The sequence below is a fragment of the Triticum dicoccoides genome, chromosome 7B (genome assembly GCF_002162155.2).
Source record: "Triticum dicoccoides isolate Atlit2015 ecotype Zavitan chromosome 7B, WEW_v2.0, whole genome shotgun sequence".
Classification (NCBI taxonomy): domain Eukaryota; kingdom Viridiplantae; phylum Streptophyta; class Magnoliopsida; order Poales; family Poaceae; genus Triticum; species Triticum dicoccoides.
The window spans coordinates 765,631,209-765,649,038 of record NC_041393.1 but is presented as its reverse complement, the minus strand read 5'-3'; positions in this window follow the sequence as shown (position 1 = coordinate 765,649,038).

The following is a 17,830-nucleotide window of genomic DNA, read 5'->3' as shown; positions in this document are numbered from 1 at the left end:
CGGTTTTCTCCGAAATCATCCGGAACACTTCCGGTGTCCGAATATAGTCGTCCAATATATCAATCTTTATGTGTCGACCATTTCGAGACTCCTCGTCATGTCCGTGATCACATCCGGGACTCCGAACAAACTTCGGTACATCAAAACTTGTAAACTCATAATAAAACTGTCATCGTAATGTTAAGCGTGCGGACCCTACGGGTTCGAGAACTATGTAGACATGACCTAGAACCATTCTCGGTCAATAACCAATAGCAGGACCTGGATGCCCATATTGGTTCCTACATATTCTACGAAGATCTTTATCGGTCAAACCGCATAACAACATACGTTGTTCCCTTTGTCATCCGTATGTTACTTGCCCGAGATTTGATCGTCGGTATCCAATACCTAGTTCAATCTCGTTACCAGCAAGTCTCTTTACTCGTTCTGTAACACATCATCTTATAACTAACTCATTAGTTACAATGCTTGCAAGGCTTAGGTGATGAGTATTACCGAGAGGGCCCAGAGATACCTCTCCGACAATCGGAGTGACAAAACCTAATCTCGAATTATGCCAACCCAACATGTACCTTCGGAAACACCTGTAGAGCACCTTTATAATCAACCAGTTATGTTGTGACGTTTGGTAGCACACAAAGTGTTCTTCCGGTAAACAGGAGTTGCACAATCTCATAGTTGCAGGAACTTTGTATGAGTCATGAAGAAAGCAATAGCAATATACTAAACGATCAAGTGCTAGGCTAACGGAATGGGTCATGTCAATCACATCATTATCCTAATGATGTGATCCCATTAATCAAATGACAACACATGTCTATGGTTAGGAAACATAACCATCTTTGATTAATGAGCTAGTCAAGTAGAGGCATACTAGTGACTTTATGTTTGTCTATGTATTCACACATGTATCATGTTTCCGGTTAATACAATTCTAGCATGAATAATAAACATTTATCATGATATGAGGAAATAAATAATAACTTTATTATTGCCTCTAGGGCATATTTCCTTCAGACTGTGCTTCTTCCAGACGGTTAGGCGTCATGGTCTAGAGCATCCAAGAGGAATTGTGGATCGCCGAGTGACCGAGTCTGTGAAGGTTTGGAAGTCGCCTGAAGACTTACCACGAGTGATTGGACGAGGTCTGTGTGACCTTAGTTCAAGGAGAATACGGTGAGGACTTGGTGTCCTGAGCTCCGTGCTCAGCGAATGGGTGTCCGGGACTGCGTGTCCTCGAGTTTAAATACTCAGCCGCTCCAACCAGACGTACAACTGAGACAGCAGTTGGAACTGGTCTAACAAATCATTGTCTTCACCAACCTTACTGGTTCTATTTCCTCAACTCTTTCATTTCCTCATTATTGTGTTGAGTGATTGTTCATATATGTGTTTGAAGACTTTGACTGAAGACTTTCTTAATTTCCTCAGTTCAATTTCTTCAGTCTGTTTGTCTTCATCTTGTGTTATCCTGTGTTTACGCTTTCTGTACTCTGTGCTTGTCTTCATTTCATCATGATGACTATGTCTGTTTCCTATTATGCTTACTTCTGAGTACTTATTCCGCTGCTAGTAGTTCTTCGCTAAGGAATTTCCTCACCGGGAAATTCCTCAGTGAAGAATTTATAAAAATCGCCTATTCACCCACCTCTAGTCGATATAACGCACTTTCAGCATGATACAACTCGGCTCGCAGTGGATCATCATCAAAGCTGATACACACTTCTGTGATGCTATTGAACACAATGGCATCATCTACGCGATCGACAAAGCAGATGGCACCATGTATTGCTGGGACGGCGCGTGTTGGGGATATAACTACTGGATGTAAACCGCCCAGGAGGGGCCGGTTCACCGTCAACTACATTGAAGCCCACAAAGACCCTGAAGATGGCGCTTTACTAATGAATCTTAGAGGCACGAAGCCCAAAGGCGGATTAGGGCCCATAGTAGCAAACCGCCATGGTTATGTAACTTGTATTGTAAGTTAGGAAAGGAGAGACCGAGCCGGACACTTGTATGAGTCGGCCTCGGAGCTCTGTAGACTGGCCGGGCGTCAACCTATGTATATAAGGGGACGACCCGGCGGCGGTTCAGGGACAACAGATAACAACTCGAGACTCAGGCAAAGCGTATTCGCTCCCTGATCATCGAAACCCAATCAATCCCATCACAACTAGACGTAGGCTTTTACCTTCATCGAAGGGGCCGAACTAGTATAAAAATCCCGTGTCCCTTGCCTGGTTTAACCCCTTCAAGCTAACCCGTAGCGATGGCTCCGCGACTAAGTCCTTTCATGAGGACATCTGACGTGTTAATTCCACTATAGTTGGCGCCCACTGTGGGGCTATTGCATGATGATTTCAAGTTCTTGAAGGGCAGCTCTGAAGGACTTAAGGGGTACGTGGTCGGCTGGATGACTAAAAGTCGTCGCCGCAAGCTCTACATCGACAACGAAGGATGGGGCCCCGAGGCCGCCTCAATCGAGTATGGGTACCGGGTCCCCTTTTGCGGAATTCACGTCTTCATTGGCAAGATCGATGAACCGGGCCCTGAGCCGGACATCTACACCGACCTCGTAGAGACGGCTCAGCGTGCAAGCCCTGCCCGGGTGAAACCCGCCAGGAAGCATGCGTTCGTAGGATGTGTCCATGGGATCGGATCTGAACCGGTGTCTGAAGGCGAGATGGCTGTTTATTCCGATGGTGGGTCATAAACTGGTGAAACCGAGTCCCTGTACCAAGTTCATGATGGTGTCTTCGAAGGATATTCCGATGGCAACAGTATTCCGGACCTCCTTGAACCGCCAAGTCGGGTTGCTGTTTTCATGGCCGGAACACAGCCCACTCTGCAATCTTCATCCATAGCAGCAATGAATACTGGATCAGCAGCCGTGGCAGGAGGCTCGGCGCGCCGACCGACTCAAGTCCTCTTCGGTTTGATGGACGCCTAGGCAACCTTGTTAACCACGGCAGTTACCCCGGAGTCGTAGGATCAACATAATGCGAATATTGTGAAGCTGAAGGACCAGATAACACAGGCTAAGGAGGACCTAGCAACTAAGGACGCTAGGTTGGCTGAAGAACGGGCCGCTTTGGATGCCCAGTCACAGCAAATAAAGGCGCAGAACTACCGGCTCCTGTTGGATCAGAATGCAACAAATGATGTAATGCGGAGAAAGTATCGGTCACGTATGCCATCAGTCTTCGAGGGAGTAAACCTTTTCAATACGCCAGGGGCTGGGCCGAGTAATCCGGTAGCCACAAACCGGACTGACGCGCCGAGGGCAGCACCGGATCAACCACGGACGATGGGACCACCTTGACGAGCGGATAACCCGCTGCCATACATGTCAACGCCACCGGGTCACTTCTCGAGCCCTTTGGATAACATGATTGCTGCAACATCTCGTTTGGCAGCTATACCGATGAAGGGCGATTCACTGGTGGCAATTGAGACGTGGCGGGCCAGAGATCTTCTTCAAACCGCCGTGGTGCAGCAGCAGGCTTATTCCTACAGCCGAGATAGAATTCATTCGACTCCCCGTCTGAGCAAAAGTTATAGTAGGCACATGGATGAACCGGAAGTATCTAGTAGTGCACGGCACCTTAATGTACCCCAGGGGCCCAATCCGGCGCGCGGTGAGGCAAATGCTCAAGACGTGGTGGATAATGGCAGAGCACGAAGGGAGCCGCTTTGGCAGCACAACATACAGGTCGTTATCAACCCGCCCCGGTTCAGCCTGCGGCGTCAGTAGACCGAGGCACCGGGTTAGCCTTCAGTTCTTGGGGAGTGCCATGCCTTATTCTGGCTCTCCGTAATGTGCGACTGCCTAAAGATTTCAAAGGACCACGTAAGGTGCCCAATTACACCGTTGATCAGCCACCTGAAGCGTGGGTTGAGAGTTATGAGATGGCAATGGAGATGCTGGATGTGGATGAAGCGGCTTGTGCAAAGTATTTCACGATGATGTTAGAAGGGACAGCCCATACTTGGTTGAAAAACTTACCAGCTAACTCCATCGAATCGTGGGACCAGTTGAAGGCCCTGTTTATAGCCAATTTCAAAGACACATGCAAACAGCCTATGTCCATTGTGGATCTGGATGCCTGTGTTCAGGGAGAGAACGAGTCAACAACTCATTGGGTGCACCGGGTTTCAGAAGTTTTGCATTCGTCGGACCGAATTAATGCTGGCCAAGCGATCAAAACGCTGGAGCGTAATTGCCGGTTTAAGTCACTAAAGATGAAGTTGGGACGGCTCAAGCGCCACTGCAATGACATGGGAACACTTATGGCAGCCTTGGTCAAATATGCCGACTCTGATAATACCAAGGATCCCGATTCTGATGAAGAGAAACCGGAGAAGGGAAAGAAGAACGGCGGTGCAAAAGGACAACATCACAACCAAGGAGGCCATGGAGGTAATGGTAAGCGCAAGGCAGATAGTTCTGATTTTGTAGCTAACATCAATATGCAGCGTCGGAAAGGTAAACCACCCCAGCGCAGTGGAGGGATGAATTTGGAGCGTTTGTTAAATCAGCCCTGCCCAAAGCACGGAACAAAGGAAGCTCCATCAACACATCTTTGGAAGGATTGCCACATTATGAAGGAGTTTAAAAATTCTGATCTATTCCAGTATGATCAGGTCCCGTCGGGCGGTTCAGGACCAGGTTTTCATAATGGCGGCAGTTCAAGCTCTGGATTTCAGAATAATCAGGGTAACCAGAGCAACCAAGGTGGTAGCAGCCAACAGAATAATCAAGGGAATCAGCAGCAGTCAGGTTATCAAAGTCACCCCAAGCAGTTGAATGGTGGGCAGTACCAGGTGTTCACCACTAGCTTGTCCAAGCGTGATCAGAAGCTTCACAAGAGAGCAGTTAATGCTGTTGAACCGGCGGTGCCACGGTATTTGCGGTGGTCCGAGCAGCCCATTGTCTGGAGCAGAGAGGATCATCCGCCCCGGGTTGATAATCCTGGTCACCTCGCTTTAGTGGCGGCGCCTCAGGTAGGAGGTTATAAGTTTACCAAAGTGTTGATGGATGGAGGAAGTAGCATCAACATCCTGTACTATGAGACTTTCCGTCGCATGGGGTTGACAGACAAGAGTCTTAAACCGTCAAACACTGTTTTCCATGGTGTGGTGCCAGGTAAATCGGCATATCCTATTGGCAAGATCGCTTTAGAAGTTGTTTTTGGAGATGAGCATGATTCTAGGTCAGAGACATTGACCTTTGAAGTGGTGAAGATCCAGAGCCCATATCACGCATTGTTTGGATGGCCGGCTTACGCCAAATTCATGGCGAGACCCTGCTATATTTATCTACAGCTCAAAATGCCAGGTCATAAGGGGACTATCACAGTACATGGTAGTCGAAAGATCACTTTGGATTGTGAGGAAGGTGATGCGGCTTATGCTGAGTTGGTTTATGCTACAGAGGAGTTGAAGTTTTATAAAGAAAATGTTGATCCGGCAGACATGACCCCTCTGAAGAAGCCCAGCACCGAGCATGACCCGACACTAAAGTTCAAACCGGCTGATGAGACTAAACTTGTTGACTTTGTTCCTGGCGATTCGTCCAAACAGTTTAGCATCAGCACCAATCTGGATCCGACATAGGAAAGCGCGCTCATCGAGTTTATCCGTGAGAACCGGGACATTTTTGCATGGAAGCCTTCTGACATGCCAGGTGTATCGAGGGAACTCGCTGAGCACACTCTCAATATTGATCCCAAGTTTAAACCGGGCAAGCAGTTTCTTGGCCAATTCAACGAGGAAAGACGCAAGGACATTGGTGAAGAGGTAGCCCGGCTGTTGGCTGCTGGGTTCATCGTTGATGTATTTCACCCCGAGTAGTTGGCTAATCCTGTGCTTGTTCTCAAGAAAAACGGCACTTGGCGTGTGTGTGTGGACTACACAGATTTGAATAAAGCTTGTCCGGCTGATCCTTTTGCTCTCCCGCGTATTGATCAGATTATTGATGCGACGGCAGGTTGTGAGCGCCTGAGTTTCTTGGATGCTTATTCAGGTTATCATTAGATCAAGATGGCGGTTAAGTACCAGGAGAAGACAGCCTTCATCACTCCCTTTGGAGCCTTCTGCTATGTTTCTATGCCCTTTGGACTCAAGAGTGCCCAGGCAACTTATCAGTGTTGTGTGCAGAACTGTCTTCACACGCAGATTGGGCATAATGTTCATGCCTATGTGGATGACATTGTGGTAAAATCCAGGAAGAAGGAAACCCTGATAGGTGACCTCAAGGAGACGTTTGACAATCTTCGGGTTTACAAAATGATGCTTAATCCGGACAAATGTGTTTTTGGTGTTCCGGCAGGCAAGCTCTTAGGCTTTCTGGTGTCCAACAGAGGCATTGAGGCTAATCCGGAAAAAATCAAAGCGATTACATCCCTAGCTAAACCGAAGTGTATCAATGATGTTCACCGTCTGGAGAGTCGGATTGCAGCCCTTAGCCGGTTTATCAGTCGCTTGGGGGAGAAGGCGATTCCTTTGTATCAGATGTTGAGAAAGACAGACGATTTCGTCTGGAGTGACGCAGCTAATGCGTCTTTTGAGGAGTTAAAGCGGCAGTTGGTTAAACCACTGGTTCTTGCTCCTCCGGTTGACAATGAGCCCTTGCTATTATACGTGGCTGCCAGTGCCCGAGCGGTCAGTGTGGCAATTGTGGTTGAGCATAAGGAGGCTGGGAAGGAATATCCGGTTCAACGACCCGTGTATTACATCAGTGAAGTCCTGATCGAGTCAAAACAACGCTATCCACATTGGCAGAAGTTGGTGTATGGAGTTTTTATGGCAAGTCGAAAGCTCAAGCAATACTTTCAAGGCCATCCCATCACAGTGGTTAGTTCTGCTCCTTTGGGTGACATAATTCAGCACAGGGAAGCAACTGGCCGGGTTGCAAAGTGGGCAATTGAGCTTGGTCCACATGGTTCAAAGTATGTGCCTCGAACAGCCATCAAATCGCAGGCGCTTGTTGACTTCATCAACGATTGGACCGAGTTACAGGCACCAGAGGACAAACCGGACAACACATACTGGACTATTCATTTTGATGGATCCAGGCAATTGGAGGGCTCGGGGGCTGGAGTTGTCCTTACTTCCCCTCGAGGTGATAAAATTTACTATGTTCTTCGCTTGATGTTTCCCTGTACTAACAATGCAGCTGAGTACGAAGCTTTACTTCATGGTCTTCGTGTGGCTAAAGAAATGAACTTAAGTCGAGTTCGTTGTTTTGGAGATTCTGATTTGGTGGCTCAGCAAGTTTCTGGTACTTGGGATTCCAAGGATCCACTCATGGCGGCTTATAGGCGCGAGGTGGATATTGTGGCAGGTCACTTTAAGGGTTACCAGGTTGAGCACATTGACCAGCAAAAAAATGAAGCAGCAGACGCTTTAAGCCAGCTGGGATCTCAGCGTAAACCGGTACCCCCCAATACCTTTTTAGATATCCTGCATAACCCGTCTGTTAAGTTGCCTTCAGAAGAAGATTTAGCTGTTTCTGATCCGGAGGCTCAATTGGTGGCCGCTTTACATGTCACTCCGGATTGGACGGTTCCATATTTGGCGTATATGAACTACGGCGAGCTACCAGATGATGAGGTTTTTGCCAGGCAGATAATCCGGCGGTCCAAGTCTATGGTTGTTCACAATGGCGAGTTACACCATTGCAGTGTCTCAGGCGTGTTTCAACATTGTGTTTCACCTGAAGAAGGACAAGAGATTCTACGTGAAATCCATGAAGGGGATTGTGGTCACCATGCCGGTTCAAAATCCTTGGTTGCTAAAGGTTCTCGTCATGGGTTTTACTGGTTGACACCTCATGCTGATGCGGAAGATCTGGTAAAGCGTTGTGACGCTTGTCAGAAGTTTTCATGCCGAGCTCATATTCCGGGTCAAGAATTAAGGATGATTCCTATCACTTGGCCTTTTGCCACTTGGGGCCTTGATATGGTGGGACCCTTTAAGCGCTCCAAGGATAAGAAGACCCACCTGTTGGTGGCGGTTGATAAATTCACCAAGTGGGTTGAAGCGGAGCCTGTCAGAAAGTGTGATGCGGCTACGGTGGTTCAATTCCTCAAAAAGATTATCTTCCGCTTTGGCTTTCCACACAGTATTATCACGGATAATGGTCCAAACCTTTCTAAAGGTGAGATGGAGGATTTCTGTCAGCGAGAGCACATCCGGCTTGACTTAGCATCTGTGGTGCACCCTCAGTCCAATGGTCAAGCGGAGAGAGCCAATCAAGAAATCTTGAAGGGTATTAAACCCCGGCTCATGGTCCCCTTAAAGCGGACGCCGGGTTGTTGGGTGGAAGAATTGCCTTCTGTGTTATGGAGCATCAACACCACCCCCAATAGATCAATGGGTTACACACCTTTCTTCATGGTATATGGGGCAGCGGCAGTCCTCCCAAGTGATATTCGTCATGACTCGCCTCGGGTTGCTAATTATGTTGAAGCGGACAATGAGCAAGCACGCCAAGAGGCGCTGGACCTGTTAGATGAGAAACGGGACATGGCTTTGGCTCGATCGCCGGTCTATCAACAAGACCTAGGGCGTTATCACAGCCGCCGGGTTAAGACACGAACCTTTCAAGAAGGAGACTTGGTGCTCCGGCTCATCCGGGATCAGACCGATATGCACAAGTTATCCCCACCTTGGGAAGGACCCTTTGTGGTCAGCAAAAATCTGCACAACAAATCGTACTACCTCATTGACGTTTGAGAAAACTCACGCAGTTCTGAGGAGGAGACCCGGCGGCCTTGGAACATAGCTCTCCTTCGGCCTTACTACACTTGAGCCATAAGCCTTTCTTATGTACATATTTCGACAATGTATATATTATGATCAATATAATAAACCAGCATCCTTGCTATAAGCAGGGCCTCTGCTGTTTTCTCTCAAATATCCTTTGAGTTTCATGGGGGCTTCAGCTGACAAAGCGGAGTACTACCTGTTAAACCGGCTATCATGCCATAATACAACTTGGGAGCTTCACACCCAAGGGGCCAAAGAGAGTGGATGCTATGCACAGCTCAAACATAAGCACTCATGAGCACAGCTCACAAAGTTACTTGGAGGCTCCTTGTGTCAAATACCAAGGAGTTTAAAAGGACCCTTGTGGCTGGGTATCGACCCACGGCTTGGAAGCCTGGTGTATTCACCTAAAAACCCGCGTTAACCTGCCTTCATCAAGTAAACCACTCCTATACAGGTAATCCTGGCATGACCCGTCAAACGTTTGACAGTTACTCTCATTGAGACACTGAACTTGTTAAAGTTAAAATGATGATTGGTTAGTTGGAGGCCCATCTTAAAAGGCTTTGTTAAATGGTTCAACACAGTGGCCTGGCAGCCCATGAAAAGCCTCGAATTTGGGCCTGGCAGCCCTTGAAAAGCCTCGACTACAAGTTTTATTTGCCTTCTGAAAAGTTCTTCCCTTTGTTAAGGTTTTGAGTTAAACCGGCGTCTCTTGACCCGTATGACTTTTCAGTCATTATATTAACCCGGTGTTTGTTAACCCGACTTGGTTTGCAACTGCACGTTGTCAGACCTCATTATTAAACCGGCGTTTCCTAACCCGGCCTGGCTTTGACTACATGTCACCAGTTTTGATCATCTGGTGTTCATTATAACATGGTATGACCCCTTACACGCCATCATTACATGGTGAGAGGTCAAAACAGTTTATAATTTGGGTTTACACCCTTACTACAACAAAAAGTTGGTAACCGACTAAATGATTTCATATCACAGGTATGAGTTATTTCATGTTTATTCTGCTTTGGTTATTAGCCAGGCTTTATCTTGGGCATTATGACCCGTCCGGCGGTAAACCACCTGGACAATTCTTTTTATGCAGACATAGGGATTGCATACTATATTGTGATATATGAACCAACATTCAAATTATCATGGCGGATCACATAAAGTATCTCCCAATGCACGATGGCACCAGACCAAAGTATTTTTGCTAACCTATTACAAGACGCTTTACGGCCCAAAATATGGAATTGCTTCTTCCAACAGAATAGTTTCTGAAGTGTCAAGCAGATTGCCGAATCAAGCCTCATCACCATGTTGACGCGAAGTGGATGGGTCATCCGGCGTCGGTTCAGCCTCCTCCTCATCCAGTGGCTGGAAGTCAGAGGTGGACCAGTCAATCCGGGTTAAGGCCTGAAAGACAGCCTCTTCACTTATAAGTTCAGTCGGATCAACGTCAGGAGCGTAAGTGTGCTTACGGATTGGTGGAATGAGATTTTGCACTTCCAAAATGACAGCCTCAATCCGTTTGTTGTTGGCATCATTGAAGGACCGGTGAACTGTCAAGTTAGCTTCTTCTGCCAACTGACTCGCCAGAGGACGCACTCCCTTGTCACTTTTTTGAGGGCTTCGTTATCAAACTCTGCCCCGTTTTCTTGTTCACTGGGAAAGCCCTTGGCAATGTCAACCGGGTCAAGAACAGCTATCCATGCTTTGGCTCGGGTGAGTGCTAACAAAGCGCCAGCCCTGGGGGCGGATCGCTTCACCGCCTCTATCTGTGCTGGCGTCATGGATAACCTGGCTCGAGTGTCCTTAATCAAAGTTGGGGCCGAATTGTCATATGAGGTTGCGCAGATAACCCATTGGGCACCGGTATACAACTGTTCAATCAGTGTATATGCTGCCTTCAGCTTCATCCGCATATCAGAGCCCAGATGAGTAATGCGGCTACCTACAGCGGTTTAAGGATTTCATGTTAAACCAGAAAAATTTCAAAGATGGTCACTCACGAAACCTTAGCAAAATGTACTTACCAAATATTGCAGAGGTCATGGCATTCACTTGGAGTTTCAATCCAGTAAGTTCTTCTGCCAATGGTTTAAGAGCCGACTCGGCATCTTCCGCCTGCTTCAGCAATCCAGCCTTTTCGGTGACCCAGTTGGCACGCTCAGACTTGAACCACTCTTTGAGTTGCTCCATGGTGGTTAAGGCGGTTTTTAACTCATCCTTGGCCTTGGTGGTTTCTTCTTGTTGGGATTTAAGATTCTCTTGAAGATCAGCAATTTGAGAGACTTGTTGATTTATCTCAGTCTGCAACAGTCAGAAGAGCATGTCAATATCTTTTTGAAAGACCCAAGGATTAATACAAGTTTTAATCTTGGCACTTGGGGGCTAATGTGGATTGCTTTTTCTACTGATTGTTTGAAGTCCCAAGGATTAATACAAGTTTTAATCTTGGCACTTGGGGGCTAATGTGTCTTTGATCAAAAAATACACAAGGAAAATCAACAAAGTATGGTATGGAATATACAAGTCCCAGTTTGACTTTGTAAGACAAACCGGCCCTTGGGGGCTACAATACAATGAAGGTACAGAATAAAAGATCAAAGTGTTTACCTCGTAGCGTTCCTTCATCAGATTTACCAAACCGGCCTCGTAATCCCGGCTTGTGAAGAGGTGGTTCAAGAAACCGGAATGAAGATCCTGAGCAGACAGATCAGCATAGCTTGACAAGTCGGTCTTCCCTTTCCCCTTGTTCATAAAAACAAGGCGGATCAGCATAGCTTGACAAGCCGGAGGCTTGGCGGTTTGGTAGCAGGGCTTGGCAGATCAGCAGTTGAATCCCGCGGATCAACAATTGGACTTGGAGGGGTGGCATGAGGATTTGATGTATCAACATGTGTCTCCGGATCAGCCTCCGGCGGGTTAGCATCAGCACCTGGGTTTTGCGGAGCAGAGTCATCTATGACAACATCAGGATTTTCGCCAGCATTTTCTGGGGTCTTCTCCGGATCAACATCGTCAGTAGGGCCGCTGGTCTTAGCTTTCTTGCTCAATCGGGCTTTGGCGCTACAAACATCAAAATTAAGAGTATGATAAACCGACGCGTGAAGAAACATGTCAAAAAGCAATATGCTTACCCAGCGACGGTCTTGAGGGGAGGCAGCTGAGTAGTGGATGAACCTCCCGACGAATTAGACGATGCCTGGTAATTCGGATCAGACGGATTGAGTGGGCATCGGAAGAAACCCTTCAAAGGATAAAGTTTTTCAGGAGAACAAGTCACCTCTGGACGACGATTCCGGGTTGGTGTATCTGGTAAACCGGATGAGGTGATTTGCTGGCCACTGTGCCGGGTTGTGCGACGTTCTTCAGCTTGTTGTGTCTTCAAAGAAAATTTTGGATACAAATAAGCAAGAGGGTGAGAGCATTTTACTTTCCGAACTGCACGGCAAACTCTTTGAACTGGCACAATATCTGAATCGGAAGAAAGAGTGATTACCTCAACATGGTCTGCACGGCTGGCCTCAGCGTCATCCTGGGAATAATCATTGTCAATAAGATGTACGAAAAAGGAACCAAGTGAGTCAAGTTCTACCTCTACATCCGATTCATCATCTTCTGGCGGATCAGAAGACTCGGCGGTTTTCTTCTTGGCAATTTTCTTGGTGGCTTTGGTCTTTGCACGAGGAGCCCTGGCCGGTTTATTCCGTTTCTAGAAGGAGCTGTTGGCCTGTGAAATTAAGGCAAATGAATGATAGCACGTAATTAAAGCGGAGGCGAATCAGTAAGCATTAAACTGAACTTTACCGCTGGCGGTTGATTGGAGACGCAAAAAGGTGGCAACCCGGTTTGGCTGCATGCAGAGATCGTTTCGTCAAGCATCTTCTTCACAAACTCAGTAACTGCAAGGTCCGTCATTACTATTTCATGATATCATTGAGGATCTTTGACGTTGCCAGTATATTCATGCATCAATCTGGGGCGGCGGCTTAAAGGCAGAATACCCCAAGAAACCCAGCATCGGACCAGATCAATGCTAGTCAAACCGTTGGCCATGACAGCCCGAAGCTTGGGGAGTTGAGGTGCAAAAGTTTTCCGTTCTGCGGCGGTTAAGCGTGAAGGTAATGGGTGACTATTGCTAAGCCGGTGAGGGCGGTAACCCGGCAAAGGGTTTTCTCCATCAGGGGCAGTGTTTCGGCAATAAAACCAAGTTTGGTTCCAATCTTTAGTATTGCTATGATGTTTTGCACGAGGCAAATCAACTTCTTTCCTCTTCTGAATTGAAACCCCACCAAGTTCTGTGTTGGGACCATCAGATAACTCCGTACGGTAGTTTAAATGGAAAAAATCCCGGAACAACTCCACTGATGGTTCTTCTTGAAGGTAAACTTCGCAGAACACTTGAAAGTTGCATATATTGGACACGGAGTTCGGTCCAATATCTTGTGGGTGGAGTTGGAAGCTTGCAAGAACATCCCGGAATTTTTTTGATCCGGGCGAGCTGAATCCCCGGTCTAAGTGTTGCATAAATACAATCACTTCTCCATCTAGAGGTTCAAGATGGCATTCAGAGCCCGGAACTCGCCAATGAAGACCATTTTTGAGGCTAAAGCGCCAGTGGTGACATATCCATTGATTTGTGTCTCCGTGATCCGGGACGGAACCTAGTTGCAAGCAGAGAATTGTTTGGTCATCTCGGAAGACAAACTTTGAAAGGAAAAATAAAGGCCGGTTTACGATTGATGGTTTAAGTGTACAAGTCAGTGTTAAACAGGAAAATTGATGTTTCAAGTACAGTTGGCGGTTTAAGTGAGGGCAAATGGTGTATGGCGGGTTGACTATTAAAGGTTAAACCGCACCTGACAAGAAGAGCCAGAGCCGGAAAATCTACTTAGTGTTTACAGAAACAAGTTTCACAATATGGCACTATAAATTTGGATCTACCGTGGTTAAAAAGAGAAAATTTCTCTGAACCCTACAATGGCGCTAAGAGGAACAAAGAAGATCCAGATGGAGTCTGTTCAGGAGCGGTAAGATGCTATGGTATATTAAACTAACAGTATGGGTCTAACCGCAGATTAAAACTATCAGGCACATATATAATCTCAATAAAAGACTAAGAGAAGGGCGCAGAAGAACTGAAGAACGACGACGAGCACAGATGAACTCGAAGCCCTAATGGAGATCTAGGGTTACAGGAAAGAGGACTTACCAAAGCCACTCAGCGGCCGTGGAGCGTTGCAAAGACTGGTGCGAACAGGGTGATGCAGCGGCCTTGGTCGGTGCAGATTTGAAGGTCGACGGCGGCGGCGGCGCTGGGGCTCTTCGGGTCGCGAGGAGGAAGAAGAGGATAAAGGGGAGAAAGTGGAAGGACCCTTCGGGTGTATTTATAACAAGGCAGGAAGATAAGTGACAGGCGCAAAAATCAAGGAGCCTGAAGCGGCAAGGTGGGCGTGGCTGATGCCTCGGTTTTCGGGATAACATTAATGAAGGAATCTTTTTAATCATTTTTTACGGAGATGATGTCATGATGGTCCGTTGCGGGGACCGGAGGATGACGTCACCGCGGCGGTTCAACAAAAATTTGCAGGAGAAGATATTATGGCGGTTTACAAGAAATATAAGGAGATGCTCGCAGGAATTCTTGAAGTTTTAAGGATTGACATGAACAGGTTCAAATCAATCTAGGGCCTAATGTTGGGGATATAACTACTGGATGTAAACCGCCCAGGAGGGGGCGGTTCACCGTCAACTACATTGAAGCCCACGAAGACCCCGAAGATGGTGCTTTACTAATGAAGCTTAGAGGCCCAAAGCCCAAAGGCGGATTAGGGCCCATAGTAGCAAAACGACATGGTTATGTAACTTGTATTGTAAGTTAGGAAAGGAGAGACCGAGTCGTACACTTGTATGAGTCGGCCTCGGAGCTCTGTAGACCGGCCGGGCGTCAACCTGTGTATATAAGGGGACGACCCGACGGCGGTTCAGGGACAACAGATAACAACTCGAGACTCAGGCAAAGTGTATTCACTCCCTGATCATCGAAACCCAATCAATCCCATCACAACTAGACGTAGGCTTTTACCTTCATCGAAGGGGCCGAACTAGTATAAAACTCCCGTGTCCCTTGTCCGGTTTAACCCCTTCAAGCTAACCCGTAGCGATGGCTCCGTGACTAAGTCCTTTCATGAGGACATCTGACGTGTTAATTCCACGACAGCGCGTGTAAGTTGTTTCCATCTCATGTTAACGATAACGCCATGACACTGTTTGAACTTTTTGTGATGATTGGCATATCCCTGTTTGAACAGAATTTGAGTAGAACTATGGAAATATATTAGGGACGCCATAAATCAGCTATATTTGGAATGAGTTAATTCATGCGATTGTGACCATGTCATTACAGCCAATTTGTACCCTGAATAATCAAACGGTTAGGAATATATGGATATTATCCTTATTTTACAGTAATCTATATACTACTACTAAATATGAGTGTGTATCAATGGCCATGTTAGTTTCCTCATTTTCATGATGTAGAAACATGCACCACACTGTTGGTTTCATCTAACCATACATTAGGGAAGTAAATGTGCATATGGAGAACTCTATATTTGGAAGTAGTGAAATCCTACAATGCTTACCATGTGTACATACCTATATTCTCCCTTCAGCAATCAATGGCTAGAATAATATCCTCACAAAATTTTGCCCACAAAACACGAGTATATAACAATGCATGTTCTGTTATTTAACTTGAAGAATTTGTTTGTGAGGACAGAACATGATTACATAACATGCATGACATGGTAGTTTCCTGTGAAGAATCGATTGCGAGATAACATGAGTATAACCATGCATGGCACTTCTATATTTTCGAACCCAGTATACATTCCTTGTATTTTCCTCCCAGTTCCAACAGGGACATATCAATGATGTTTCTTGCATTACCCTACTCATACTCTGAACAATGCTGATCTTACATTAACAACACTTGTCCTTTTTGATATGATGCAGTGTCCCTATAGTTACTGCCCTTTGTAATTACACCACCTTTGCCAAAAACAGGGAAGCACAACTGGTTCCTCGCTCGATCAGACGACGACAAAAGACTGATGATCATTCAGACACATGAGCCGGAAAATTTATATTGCAAAAACCCCACTGTATACAAGCACCGTGTAATACGTGAGTATCCGAACAGTGGTTGTTACGACTATGAGCAGGATACCAGCTTGTTGGGGCCTTTAGGATTTTTTAGTTGGAGGTGGGTAAACAGCCTTGGTTCACACTCTCTGTTTCTCGGACTCAATTATCCGATTAACCAGGAGATAACCGTTGGCAAGGACCTTGATGGCAGAGAGGCTCTATTTTCTATGGAAAACTGTGTCTACACGGCGAGCCCTAGGAGCTCGGGAGCAAACTCCCCTGATTGTCAACGATACAACCTGCAGCCAAAAGAAGGTGAGAATGACAAAGGCATCCAGATTAACTTTGATCCTTGGATGTCTCAATTACGACAGGCAGTGATGTGGTTCAAGCCTTCAGGTTGTTAGGTAACTAGGCTGTTGCATCGAATGGGTGGAGTACTGGTGTCTCCGGATCACTAGTCGCTGAAGCGGGGCTTCAAATTATGATGGTGTTGAATCATCTCTTCGAATGACTTTGGTGTCTTTGCTGCTGGTTCTGGATGGGTAGTTCTTTCTTTTGTTATGCATATTCCTTGTCATTTGGTCATCCTCGTCTATGTCACTCTTTCTATGTAATAGTTGCTTCTGTTTAGAATGACATTCTCGTCTGGATCACGAGAGTCTCAGCACTGCAGATGGGTACATTTTGGTGGTGTAGCAAGACTTCTTATGAACTATCATGTCTTGCTGTTTATGTCAGTAATAGTCACTAGTCAGTGTTTGAATGTTGTATATATCGTTGTTTCGAACTTTTTATTGTCTTGAACTACTGGTGGGCTAAATGAGGGCATCACCATTCTCCAGTGTTCAGAGTATATCTCCTTTTTTCAAGTTATATAATTTGAGCTCACTGCCTTTTCGATGATGTACACTTGTTTGGGCCCGTGAGGTGTCGTTGAATATGGGCCGAGTAGTAACGCAATGCCAAACAGGTCAATTATGACTCTCGGGCCGGGCTCTCAAAAGATCCTGAAAAAAAAGGTCGAGCTCTCCAAAAAAGAAAGAATAAGGACTCTTAGGCCGACATGTGGGCGCCACCGGTGTTTTCGTGCGCTTGCGCGTCAAGAGCATATTGGCGCGTTCTCGAAATTCATGCTACCTTTTCATCCCCTGTCTACCGCCCCTCTCCCACCTCTGGAATCTCGATTCCTACTCAAGTTCCCCCAAATCCCCCTCTTGTACTCCCTGTACTCAAGCGCACTATCATGTCGCCGGTTAACGCGGATCTCCGAGCCGGAGATCCTGAGGTTCGTCCTGCCTTCGGTCGCTGCGTGCTGTCGCTCAACAGTGGCATGGTGGCGCTTGACGACCAGTTTGCCGGCAAAGTGCTGATGGTAACCATCAACGGCGACCGGCCTCCCGTCTCGCCGGACGACCTTGTCAAAGCTCTTGGCATTGCGCACGGCATCCAAATAAATGACTTGCTCGTCGAAGTCTGTCCGCCACCGGCTGAATTCTTCGTCAGGTTCCGGACAACTTTCGACTGCAGTCGTGTGTTCGAATCTTCCCGGTGTTTGTTCTGCGATGGCGCGCTGGTGTGCTTTTATCGGTGGCACCCAGGATGGGGCTCGGTGCCCTCTGAGCTTGAGTTTTTAACAAAGCTTACCTTCCACGGCATGCCTCGACGTGCTTGGAACAGCAAGTCCATGAACGATCTTATCAACGACCTTGGTGGTGAGCTCGTAAGTATGTTTGTTCCTCCAGACAGCTGGGCACTGACTATTATGGCATGGATGAAGAAGCCGTCCACCATACCAAAGGTGACTGGTGTTGAGATACCGGTGCAGGAACCGGGGTTGTACTATTCGTTGCCACCAAGGCCGCCGCGGACCACGTTAGGGATGTACCTGTAT